Raw genomic sequence first — 11,995 nt, forward strand, 5'->3', positions numbered from 1 at the left:
TACCTTACTCATTGGCATAAGACTTGAAAGCTGATTGCTGAAAATGTGTTTCTCACTCTTTCCCTTTAGAATACAAAAGTCTCCAAAACAGTCTTTGATGCATCATTAAATAAACACCTGGCCTTTTGAAGGGAGACACCTTTTCTCAGCAGGGCAAAGACTATTTCCAAATACTTGCATTCCAAATAATCAGAAAGAGTAGGTTCTTACCTTCTCCTCAAAGAGCAGCCACAGACAGTGATGAATAACCAGGTAGAGGAAGAGAAGTCTGGGAGGCAGTGTGGTCCTAAAGAAATCAACCCTTAGGTGTCCTTATAGTGAAACAATGGCTTACCATTTCCAAAGCATTTGTGTAGCTTCTGTCTTAAAATCCCTCTGTGGTGGGTAGAAGTGAAGGTACGATCCCCATTTCTGGAAGAAAGCCAGAAAATGATTAAGGGGATTTTCAGAGAAGGGTTATGTAGTGACAAAGATTCTCTCTTTTTTTTTATTTTTGTGTTTTACATTTATTTATTTTTGTTTTTTTTTTTTTTTTTGAGAGACAGAGAGAGACAGAGCATTAACAGTATAGGGGCAGAGAGAGAAAGAGACACAGAATCTGAAGCAGGCTCCGGGCTCTGAGCTAGCTGTCAGCACAGAACCGGATGCGGGTCTCGAACCCATGAACCGTAAGATCATGACCTGAGCCAAAGTCAGTTGCTCAACTGACTGAGCCACCCAGGTGCCCCAAAGATTCTCTTCTTGACCAAACTATAGTTGGGCCTCTCTGAGCCCTTTGCTTGTCGAGGCCCCGCAGTTGGCTTCCATCTCTGTTCTTGTGAAGTCCAGTGTTAGTAAGAAGCCTGAATTCCTCACCGTCAATATCTGATCAAATTCCCTAGGTGATGTATGATCCCTCTGGCCTGCCTTCAGCATGAATCCTGCCAGGTCAGTTTAGCCAGAACCACCCCCTCCCTTATCCCTGATGTGTCCTCTTAGCAATTTTCCATCCGCTGACCTCCACCCTTTTCCTTGGCTATAACTCCCAACTTGCCCACGCAGTACATGGAATTGAGCTCCAATCTATATGGAGGTTTCATTTCCTCTATTGCAGTAGTTCCTGAGTAAATTCTGTTTTACCACGTCCATGATTGTCCAGCTCTCGTTTTTCTTTGGTAATAGTCATGGGTTATGTCTTCCAATTCCAATTGTAGTAGAAAACCCTGGGAGGTGGGACATGCATCACGAAGCCCTAGATGTGCCTCCCACTAACCACCAGTTGGATCTTAGGCAAGTTACTTTGTCTTGGGTTAGGGTGGGGGCAGGGATGCAAAACGGGACTCCACCATCACTACTGGGCAAGTGCAATGCAACCCCATCTCTCTAGCCTGCCTCTCTCCACCTGTCCCTGCCCTTCTCAAGGTCATCTTTTCACTGGGATATTGCCTTCTGTATCCCCACTTCACATGTGCTCTGCCCAGCGTTTATACAGAGAGAGAAACAAAGTCATTTACCTAAGACGTGTGAACACACATGGACATGCTCAGTACTGGATGCCTCTTGTACTCAACAAACAACTGTATCATGAGGCAGATGGGTTGTAAGTACAGAATGGTAGAAGCATATTGCCTTTATCAAAGTAAATTTTCATCTACTTAACCTTTATCTTTTGCACATAAACAAGATAATGATGACTTAGCTCCTCCAAAGACTGTAGAAAACCCAGGTTAGCATTCTTCAGCATCACTATTTGTGAATAAAAAGCCATAGCTTTTATATGTCATTCGAGCTTCTTTCTAACTTAGAAAGACCAGAACAGCCTTCCCTGTCTCCAAAGTAATTACAAATGAGAGCAATTTCATCTTCTATGCAATCCACAACCAAACCCTTCCAGCCCTAAACCAGCAGAGAATGGCCTTTACTCCCTAAACTCCTGCCCATAATTTTCTATTGCAGGTACTATAACCCGATGCTGAATACAGTTTTAAAAACCTGGGTTTTTAAAAAATTTTTTTAAATTTATTTTTGAAACAGAGAGAGACAGAGCATAAGCAAGGAGGGGAAGAGACAGAGGGAGACACAGAATCAGAAGCCAGCTCCAGGCTCTGAGCTGTCAGCACAGAGCCCGACATGGGGCCCAAAGCCACAAACATGAGATCATGACCTGAGCTGAATTCAGAGGCTTAACTGACTGAGCCACTCAGATGCCCCTTAAAAACCTGCTTAATCAGCTAGAGAAAGTCTCTGGATATTCCCATTGACACAGAAAGCAAGAACTAGAAAGGACTAGGTATTCTATAGGCCCTAACTCCAACATGGGCCAGTTTAGAATTCTTTGTTAGAAGGAATTCCCTTTCTATTTCCTGGCTATCTTTCCATCATGGTCCAGTTTAATCTTTTCCTGCAAATGAAACGTGTTTTTATCTGTCCTCCTTAGGAGCTGCCCCTCTACACAATGATGCACTTCAGTTAATTAACTGGAGCTAGTCTTAGATGAAAACTGGAAACTGTCCTTCTTCCTCGCATTGTCTGTTCCGAAATGCCAATGACCCACTAAACGGTAAGACCTAAGGTGGATTATAACATCTATTGTTTCCTGTAGTCTTATTGACCTCAAAAATTTGGAAAATAAATTACAACCTGATGCTCCTTTAAAAAACAGAGCTATTATGAAAATCTTTGGGATGTCTTAGGAGCATTCCAAAGGGAAAGCACTTCTGTTGCAATATAGCAAAGATTCCATTATTCCCAGAAAATAACAACTTATATACAGTACTGCCAATCACACATCACGGTGAAGCAGGCAGCCATAAAATCTCCTACAGTGGGAATAGAGCCACAAATGTGTGTGTTCAAAATTCGTTTGCTGTCATACTGACTCTGCAACCTAATGAGCCATCTACCAGACTGATCTCAGCATCCACACATTTGTGATTTACCACTGCGACAGCCAAAGCTTTGGAGCCTTAGCTGGGTCCTCTCTACAGGCTGGAGCTCTCATCCTTCTTCCAGAACTCAAAGACAGCTGCCACCCTTCTATTAAGAAGTATCTTTATCAACAGGAACTGCTTTCCACAGCAACGCCTTAGAAGTTACTCAAGGCACAATCTGCCATGGAGGAGGGGAAGAGGACTGCAGCTGATGACTGAATAATATGCCATATCAAAGGCTGTGCCCTTGATTGTCCCCCGGGACAGCTCTGTGGTGCCACTCATACTCCACAGCCCCCTATACCTTCATACTGAAGCTAAACCCTCTCCTCCTTGTCTAAGTTTTTGGCAGATCTCTCCTTCTTCCCTTGCTTCTTTCAGACTGTACCTCAGAGCATTCGTTCAAGAAAACACTTACACAGGAATCCTATCTCTGGCTCTGCTCCTAGGAATCCTACCTTAAGGCACAAGACAAGGGCAAGGCTGAGCACAGGAAATCACATCTGTATGTCAATGGTGGTAGCCCCTTCCATGAGAGGTGGTTTCTTATTTTCATTCCATGGTGCTGCTTCAGCATCAAAGACTAGGAGCATCCCTGGACTTCAAAGGCTCTGAAAGGCACATAAACTAACCCATGTAACCAGCAGGGATCACGCTCTAAGGAATGAGTGCCATGGAAAATATGCCTTAGGAATGTATGTGTTTGCATAAGGTTTTTTGGAAGGCACTACTGATTTCTAATTTAAGACAACGTTTAATCACTTAATTGAGGGCCGGATGAAATGAAGATTAAGCAAAGTTATTTTAACTGTCGGAGAAGTTGTGCTTCAACTTGATCAAACATTTATTGAGGAGTCCCTGATGCAAAATTTTACACTAAACGTCTTGCATTTGAATAGTCTGTGAAAGTAGACTTGCCTGTCTGAATTCTATTCAGGAATATAAATGAAATAAAAGTGGATTAATTTTGAGGCACAGTCTGTAAATTGTGTAAATACTGCACCAGACTGTAAGCACAGGCTGAGATTTCTTTCAGATCAATGTGTCAATAGTCTTGAAATGGGTTTCTACTACTTTTTTCCTGTCCAGAATTGATTCTACTTCAGCCCAACTGGCTATGGTAGAGTTGGACCTGTCCTTTAGATCCAGGGGTCAGTTTCATATTCCCTGGTGAGAGTGACTGGTTAAGGAATGAGTATGAATTCATGTCAGTTTGAGACTATTGCTGGAACAAGAGGAAGAAATGTTTTGTGTTTTTTCCCCAACTTGGTAAAACCTATAGAAGGCAGGCCTGGAGCTCCTGGCGCCATGTTTCCATAACAAGGAGAGAGCCAGCAGGAGAATAAACCCAACACAAAAGCAAGCAGGGATTAAAGGTGAAAAGCTAACATTTTTCCCCAAGATATCCCTGTCCTATCACAAAGAGGAGTAAATTCAAAAGAAGTTTCGACCATCTTGAGTTCGATTTCTGTTAGTTTCAATCAAACACCAGAACGAAGCCCTAACTCCATGATAGACATTTCACATATATTTTTGGTATAAATGTGTTAATCAGAATGTTCTGGTGTCTTTACTAGCAGGTAGACAAATACTTTTAAACTACGGCAATTGCCTCTAATTTAACAAATATGTATTCATCACCTACTCTGATACAGATATTTTGCTGGGATCTTTAAAGGATGCTAAGAGAATGAAGACATGATTCTCTTCCCTTAAAACATTTATAATGCATCTGGATTCTGAGAGAAACCCATTAGATTTTAGTGGTTGCCTGCTCTACTCATCTCCCATTTTCCCATTGGAAATAACACATGGACATCTATTTGAAAGAAGCTTATGTTGAGAAATGTTTTATTAAAAACCCAGTGGAGAAATAGGTGAGTCAAGTTGTTTCCTGAATCTAAACCATAAACTGGTGTACCAAGCCGTCGAGGATGACTCCACTGGGACTCAGACATGTATTTTTAAACTTCGGAGATGGGAGAGTAGCTTGAATAGAACAGCCAAAAGGAACAGCCTGTCCTGTAGAATGACTCACTTGAGAAATTTCCATTCTTATGCCATTCTGAAGCAGAACTTTCAGACTTACAATTTGTGTTGCCTTTACAGTAGACACGTTATTTGGATAACCTCCTTTTGATGAAATATCTTGTCATCATATTACAGATACCACAGCTTTAGTTTTCATCTCCTTTTTGTGATAATCATTAAATCTAATAGTGTTTCCAAGATTTAGATAAACTGATGAGGAGTGAGCTGGTAATAGCAACATCCTATTTTTACATATCACTTTCCAGTTTGTGAAAGCACTTTCATGGGCATTATCTCCTTGGAGGTGGGAGTCAAACCACCGAATATATCTAAACAATTGCTTATCTCTTTATGAGAAATTATTCATTGTTTTTCATTTTTATTCCCTTTTCTCTGTTTATACTACCCTACGAGAGGCTATCTCTCACTTGAATTTTTGCAGTAGCATCATAAATGGTCCCCACTTCCGGTATTTTATTCTCAATATCACACAGAGCTCTGACTATAGCATTTTCCAACTCATTGGTGCTCCATACTTAGCAGAAGAAACTCCAGACAGCTCAGCCAATTATCCAATGAGCCATCTTACATTTCTAATACCAGATCCTACCATCCTTCACATGGACAAGTTTCACAGAGGAAGGAGAACTGGCATAATATTATAGGATGGGAAGGATATGAATAGGAAGACAGAAGTAGAAGCTGATTCTCAAAAGAAAGGGGGGATTAACATTGGCAAATGTCACATGACAAAAAGGCTCAAGGTGGTACAATCAGGAATGTTAAGGACCCCAGTTTGCTCTGAGCAAGGCCCAGGCAGAGATGGGGATACCCACAGAGCCTTGTCTGCTCTAAAATTCCAAGATACTTTATTCTAAATATGGACTGTCTCTGACAGGTGCAAAAAGTATAAAGAACAGAAAGGAGATAGAACTTTCTCTAACTACAAAGAGCAAGTAGGGGCTTTAGCTCTCAAAACCAGAAAAGGTACCTCAAAGAGAGGGAACCTGCCTCTAGAGGGCATCCAAGTTCATGAGGACCACAAATGCCAAATCATGGAGCCCAGAGCCCTACTCCAGGCACAGCCTTGCCTAGCAAGACCATGGTGTCCTCTTCCGTAAAGGTCAGGTCAAGGTGATATTAATAGTCTACAAGGGGAAGCAATGCCTGGGTAGGTCCCAGAGTTTGGGAATCATATGAGTGAGTCTCAGGCACTGTAGGCAGCCACTGATAGCTATTATAGGACAGGAACTGCAGCACATGGAATCTTTAGAAGATGTGTAGGAGCAGAGCAGATTTTACTTCAAATAATACATATATAATGTGCAACAGTAGGTGGCTTAGAGGGGCTAATAAATGCCCCCTATGGCAGGCCCCTGAGAGAGGGTGGGCCGGCTATTCCCAAGTACCTGAGGAGCCTGTTAAAAATAGACATTTCCGGGATCCTACTTCAGACTCAAATTCAGTACATCTGGGATGATGGTCCACGTTCCAGAGTTCTAACGCATTTCCAGGTGATCTGGAAGCCCAGCCAGCTTTGAGAACCCAGAACAAGCCTACTCCACAAGTGACATCAGCGGATGTCACATTCACCCTCAACCTGGTTCCTTTGCTAACTGAGCCACTGATGAGTCTCTCAGGTGCCAGCTGTGTATTTTATCAGTAGTGGGCCCCAACTGATTATGCATATTATAATCACCTAGGGTCTTAAAAATTCCAAAGTCTAGGTCACACCACAACTCAATGATCACAATCTCAGAGTGGCAGGGGGAGGACACATGTCAACATTTGTCTAAGTTCCCCTTGTGTTTCCAACAGATGTTGGCCCGTCCCTGCTCCATAGTCCTGCTACTGACATCGTGGTCCACAAACCAGCATCATCAACAACTCCTGGGACCTTCTTAAAAAGACAGAACTTGGGCCCCGTGCCCAAACTACTGAATTAAAGTCCATGTTTCACCAGTCTCCATGTACATCATGAAAAGTCCGGTTCTACTGACTCTAATCCTTCCCACTGTGAGTATAAAGATCAGTTCTGCAGACCTAGCTGGGGAAAAGAACCCTAAGGTGTCCCAATAGATAACCAAGTTCACATGAGCAAACCAAAGAGAAATTTCTCAGTGCCTTGTGACTGCAGGAGGATCCAGCCTGTCACCCTGTTGTTCAGCACATAAGGACACCCATGTGCCCATGCTGACATTTTCATTTGGTAAGTATCAAAGCTAGTAGAGCCCAACCTAACTAAATTAATTTGTGGGATATATCTTCAGGCCAGCCTGCTAAGGCTGAATGGAGCACACCCTGCCCCGATCCTGCCCGTCCCAGGTCCTGTGGAAGGTGCACCCAGGTGGTGGCAGCCCCAGCCACTGAGCAGGCTGGGATGAGCTAGACAGAGCTGGCAAATTGCCAAGGCTGCTCTTTTCCAGGGAAAGTGGAGGGAGAGGTTCCGGAGGCATCAGAGGCATCAAGCGCAGTACCTGACTCAGGAGACAGCAGCCGACCGAGACAATCTCCCACAAGCACAGGCTTGGGAACAAAAGTCCAGGGCATCATTATTTCTGCTGTAATTGCCAATTTGTCCACATTAGCGCGGCAGCCACATTTAGTGTGCTGTGCGTAAGCAGCCAGGCTCAGGGTGGGGGTGTAAACACGGCAGCGCCACACAAGCCGGTGAGCAGGCCCCTCATGTGAACCACCCTTAGGTCACACTCACCTGAGGACAGGTTTGTCCTGCAGCAGAATTTCCCTCTCTCCCCACGCAGGGCAGCAGGAGGAGCAAGGGATGCTGTCTTTTTAAGGAACTTTACACATGACAATTTATTATTGTGTTTATCAGCCCTCGTTTTAGGGTGACACGGAATGATCCCTACCATCTTTGCACTGCCTGTATGCAACTTGAAGAGGAAACAAATGTGTTAAACAGGTTTCTCCTGACCCTCCTCTCTCCATTTTGCCCAGTCTAGTGTCCTTAGCAGATGTCCCATACATATTGACAGTAGCTGGAAACCTCTGAAAATTGGCCAAAGAAATCAAGAAAGAGAACTGTGCCTAATGGATTGTGTGCCAGGGATAAGTTGAGGAGGACGGAAAGCCCAGGTTGTGCAGAATTAGGATGCACACCCGCTTCCTCCCTTTACTTGCTCTCATCCAGGTCCCAGAGGCTCTAATACAAGATTGGTCAGCGGCTCTCAGATTTAAGCGGACAGTCATCCCCTGGAGGTGTGCTAACTCCAAAATTGCTGGGCGCCACCCCTAGAGTTTCTGAATTGGCAAGTCTGAACTGGAGCATAGGAATTTGTGTTTCTATTAAGGTCCCAGGTACTGCTGTTGTTGCTGGTGCAGGGACCACACTTTGAGAACCAGGGAGAGGCTATGGGACTCAGAATGTACAGAGAAGCATCACAAGGTAACTCACCCCATCTTCATTTGGTGAACAGAGTATCTTTGTTCTACACTTTGAATATGCTTTTAAAAATAGATTCCCAGAAGCAAGATTTATTGACCCCAAGAATATGAGCATCTTTATGGCTCTTAATAATTATTTCTGAATTGCTTTCCAAACTGTTTGGGTCAATTTATGATAACATTACCATGTGTGAGTACTGAATATTGGTACTTTCATTACCAGAACTGAGTGCTGATAATTTGTTTTATTTATTATACAGGCGAAATATTAATGATGATGATGAACTCACCAAACTCCACACCCAAAAAATGAATAATCCAGTGAAGAAATGGGCAGAAGACATGAAAAGATACTTTTCCAAAGAGGACATCCTGATGGCCAATAGGCACATGAAACGATGTTCAGCGTCACTCATCATCAAGGAAATGCAAATCAAAACCACACTGAAATATAACCTCCTGCTGGTCAGAGTGGCTAAAATGAACAAATCAGGAGACAATAGATGCTGGCAAGGATGTGGAGAGACGGGCACCCTCCTACACTGTTGGTGGGAATGTAAACTGGTGCAGCCGCTCTGGAAAACAGTGTGGAGGTTCCTCAAAAAATTAACAATAGAACTCCCCTATGACCCAGCAATAGCACTTCTGGGGATCTACCCAAGGGGTACAGAAGTGCTGAAGCATATGAGCACATACACCCCAATGTTCACAGTAGCACTTTCAACAATAGCCAAATCATGGAAAGAGCCTAAATGTCCATCACCTGATGAATGGATCAAGAAGATGTGGTTTATATATATAATGGAGTACTATATGGCAATGAGGAAGAATGAAATCTGGCCATTTGTAGCAAAGTGGATGGAACTCGAGGGTGTCATGATAAGTGAAGTAAGTCAGGTGGAGAAGGACAGATACCATATGTTTGCACTCATAAGTCTAACAGGAGAAACCTAACAGGGGACCGTGAGGAGACTAATCATGAAAGACCCTTGAATACTGAAAACAAACTGAGGGCTGAAGAGGGAGGGGGAAAGGAGAAGGGGGTAATGGACATGGAGGAGGGCACTTGTGGGGAAGAGCACTGGGTGTTATATGGAAACCAACTTGACAATAAACTATTTAAAAAATGATGTCATTTAAAAACATATCTACCTCTGGCACTTGGGTGGCTCAGGTGGTTAAGCGTCCTCTTGTTTTCAGCTCAGGTCATGATCTCACGACTTGGTGGGCTCAGGCCCATCAAGCTCTGTACTAGCAGTTCAGAGCCTGCTTGGGATTCTCTCCCTCTCCCTCTCTCTGCCCCTCTCCCACTCATCTCTCAAAAATAAATAAATTTTAAAAAGAAACACACCTGGGGTACCTGGGTGGCTCAGTCAGTTAAGTGTCAAACTTCAGTTCAGGTTATGATGTCATAGTTTGTGAGTTTGAGCCCCACATCAGGCTTTCTGCTGACAGCTCAGAGCCTGAAGCCTGTTCAGATTCTATGTCTCCCTCTCTCTCTGCCCCTCCCCTGTACATGCCCTGGCTCTCTCTCTCTCAAAAATAAACGTTAAACAAATCTTTTAATAATAAAAAATAAAAAGAAATATATCTACATCTCTGATTACTCTGTATAGTGGGAATATTGTTGCCAAGTTTTTGTCACCATTTTAATTTGATTGTTCAAATTAATTAAGAAGACAAGGGAAAACTCTGTCACCTAATTGGGTTAATTGAGAATTCTTTCCCCGAGTCTTAAGAAATGAAACCCACATTCCCACAGCCTAAGGAGAAGCATGTGGAAGTTGCTCAGTCCAAGGATGAGGTGTTTGAGATGCCAAGAGCTTGGCTTCCTTGGCTGACAAAGGAAGAGGGAGATAAAGGGGAGCAATGGATCCTAGTCCTCACTGCTGGCATGGACCTCAGCACAGAGTGTCCAGAGAACAATGGAATCCAGGTGCAGTTCTTCAGAGTTGATGCTGAAGTCCCTAGAGGAAATGATGGAGCCATGATCTTGCAAAGTTAACGGTAGGGCTGGGTGAACCCACGTCTCACTGTTTTCATCCAGATACTTCTCTTCCTCTTGAAATAAAACAAAACTTACACATTGTAAGTTATGCAATAAAACACATAGATCTTCAGTATTTAATTTAATTAAGTTTTACAAATGTACCCACCCATTTACTGCCACCCAGACTGAGGTAAACAACATTTGCTACAACCCAACTGGCTCCTTTTTATACTCCCCACGTCAATATTTCCCCAAAGGAAAGCACTTTTCCGACCTCCATCACCATAGACAAGTCATGCATGTTATAAATTTTATCTAAATGGAAATGTCTTTTTTTTTTTTGGTCTGGCTTTTTTCAATCAGCATTTTGCTTCTTGTGACAGTAATTCATCCTTTTTCATTGCTGCATTATTATCCTGTTCTATGAATACACTGATTTGTTGACGTATCCTGTTGACGGTATGAGGATTGCTCTCAGTTTGGGACTATTATCAATTAAGCTGCTATGAACATTCATGTACATGTCCTTTGCTGGACATACACACTCCTTTCTCTTAGAGTTCTCTATGCTCAGGGACAGAAGTCCTGTGTCACAGGATAGGCAGATACTAGTATCTCCTAGATCAGTAAATACTGCCAAAGGTTTCCAAAGAAGTAGTACCAATTTATACTCCTTCAAGTAATATGTGTGTTCTCGTGGCTCTGAACACTCACCATCAATGATTTGGACATTCTGCTGGGATGCGGAAGTATCTTACTGTGTTCTATCTAGGCATCTAGAAAATTAACATTCTAGCAATGAGAATAGCAGACTTTTACTTGCTGGGGGAAAGATCTCCATAGTGTGACCAAAATGAAGATTACAGGTTTAGAGAATATAAGGGACAGTGACTGGGTCATATCCACTCGGATCAGCAGACACTGCTCAGGGAAGTCGGGTTGGAGAGGCCACCACCAGCGGTATCGGGAGCACATTATACAAAGACAAAGGTCCCCAGCAAGAGGAATGTGGTACATGGTGGGAAAGCCTGGTAAGGAGAAAGAAGAGAAATAAGGGAAGGAAAAGAAGGGGAAGAGGAAGGAAGTGGGAAGAAGGCTCTGCTTATCAAGAGGCTGCCACATACCACATGCTGAGTGGCAGAAATCAGCAAACTGTTCTTGAAACAAAAACAACTCCTGTCTGTTTCTTCCTTTGCTGCTCAAAGCAGAGTAGAGGTCAGAAACTGGGTGCTTCGCAGGCTGAGATATAGAACCATTTTTCAGTTGCTATCAGTCTCGGCTTTCTTTTTTTTTTTTTTAATAGTTTATTGTCAAATTGGTTTCCATACAACACCCAGTGCTCTTCCCCATAAGTGCCCTCCACCATCAACACCACCTCTTTTCCCCCCCTCCCCCTTCTCCTTCAACCCTCAGTTCATTTTCAGTATTCAATAGTCTCTCAAGTTTTGCGTCCCTCTGTCTCCCCAACTCTCTTTCCCTCTTCCCCTCCCCCTGGTCCTCCATTAGATTTCTCCTGTTTTCCTGTTAGACCTATGAGTACAAACATATGGTTTCTGCCCTTCTCTGTCTGACTTATTTCGCTTAGCATGACACCCTCAAGGTCCATCCACTTTCCTACAAATGGCCAGATTTCATTCTTTCTCATTGCCATGTAGTACTC

General features: G+C 43.2%; 1 long non-coding RNA gene across 2 annotated transcripts in view; it reads right to left on the reverse strand.

The window, feature by feature from the left end:
• Positions 1-333: 333 nt before the first annotated feature.
• Positions 334-11,995, reverse strand: part of LOC115285885 — a 77,864-nt gene continuing 66,202 nt past the window's right edge. For both annotated transcript variants that reach the window (XR_003905734.1, XR_003905733.1), the window contains exon 3: positions 334-411. This is a non-coding gene — a long non-coding RNA (uncharacterized LOC115285885). The remainder of the gene's footprint in view (positions 412-11,995) is intronic.

This window comes from Suricata suricatta, chromosome 2 (assembly GCF_006229205.1).
Source record: "Suricata suricatta isolate VVHF042 chromosome 2, meerkat_22Aug2017_6uvM2_HiC, whole genome shotgun sequence".
In the NCBI taxonomy this organism is placed as follows: domain Eukaryota; kingdom Metazoa; phylum Chordata; class Mammalia; order Carnivora; family Herpestidae; genus Suricata; species Suricata suricatta.